Source organism: Eurypyga helias, unplaced genomic scaffold, assembly GCF_000690775.1.
Source record: "Eurypyga helias isolate BGI_N326 unplaced genomic scaffold, ASM69077v1 scaffold12234, whole genome shotgun sequence".
NCBI lineage: Eukaryota > Metazoa > Chordata > Aves > Eurypygiformes > Eurypygidae > Eurypyga > Eurypyga helias.
In genome coordinates this window covers 19,335-20,549 of record NW_010246856.1, presented here as the reverse complement: position 1 = coordinate 20,549, position 1,215 = coordinate 19,335, and the positions used below count along the sequence as shown (strand labels likewise).

Genomic DNA, 1,215 nt, shown 5'->3' with positions numbered 1-1,215 from the left:
ACATTTTGAATGCTGTGTGCAGTTCTGGTCTCCCTATCTCAATATGTATAAAATGTAACTATAAAAAGGTGTACAGAGGGAGAAAGGGAAGATAAAAAGAAGAATAAAAAGAAAGAAAGAAAGGAAGCAAAACCTAAGGGGAGACATAAAGGAGTCTACAGAGTCATGACTGACACCAAGAAAGTTGATAGGGAATGATCATTCACTGTCTCGATGTAAGAGACAGCACATGAAAACAGCAGGCAGCAAATTCAAAATTAAGAGAAGGAAGTATTTTTCATACCGGGTACTGTTTAAGCTATGAAATGCTTTGCTACAGGATATGTGGGATTCTAAAAATGTACAAGGGTCAAAAAAGCATCTGGGATAAATTAGTGGAAGAATAAGCTACTGAGGGCTATTAAGTACATGCTATATATTAAATAACTACCACTGAGTGCGTTTAATGGGCTATTAAATACCACCTCTAGCTAAGGAAGTTCCTGAGCCACAACACACTGGAAGCCAGGAGAGATTTTCAGAGAAATATAGCCATGTGCTTGTCCTTCCCTCATGCTGTACCTTTGGCTTTGTTACTGGTCCCTGACAGAAAGAATGAAATGGGTTAAATAGACCTTTGATCTGGCCCAACATGGTCACTCATGTCCAGAGTGATGTTTGGAGTATGCTGCCGTCACCGCTGAAAGATGACAAACCCAACAAAGACAGCAGTGGCTTGGGTCCAATCCGCACCTCGCCCAGGAGAAGCCATGCTCTCGTGGCTGGTGAGGTTTTGAATGGGCAGAACACGCCTGCTCTGACAAGGGCATGCATTTTGACATCTCCAGGTCAGGAATTCTTTTTGGGGGGATGCATAGCTAACAGACAACTAGTGCCATTTTCACTTTTCCAAACTAGAAGGGGAATTAGCTCAAATGGTAGAGCGCTTGCTTAGCATGCGAGAGGTAGCGGGATCGATGCCCGCATTCTCCAGTCTTTTAAGAGACTGAAGTAGCCATGGTAGTGTGAGATTTAGAAGGACTTGGGGGTACTGGTGGGTGAAAAGCTGAACATGAGCCAGCAGTGTGCGCTGGCAGCCCAGAAAGCCACCCGTATCCTGGGCTGTATCAGGAGAAGTGTGGCCAGCAGGTCGAGGGAGGGGATTCTCCCCCTCTCCTCTGCTCTGGAACCCGCAACATCAGAAGGATATAGACTGGTTGGAGTGAGTCCAGAGGA

General features: G+C 45.3%; 1 non-coding gene across 1 annotated transcript; it reads left to right on the top strand.

Annotated features, from left to right (window-relative positions):
• The first annotated feature begins 899 nt into the window (after positions 1–899).
• TRNAA-AGC lies at positions 900–972 on the top strand. The gene has a single exon. It is a non-coding gene; the product is annotated as a tRNA-Ala (tRNA).
• The last annotated feature ends 243 nt before the right edge of the window (positions 973–1,215 follow it).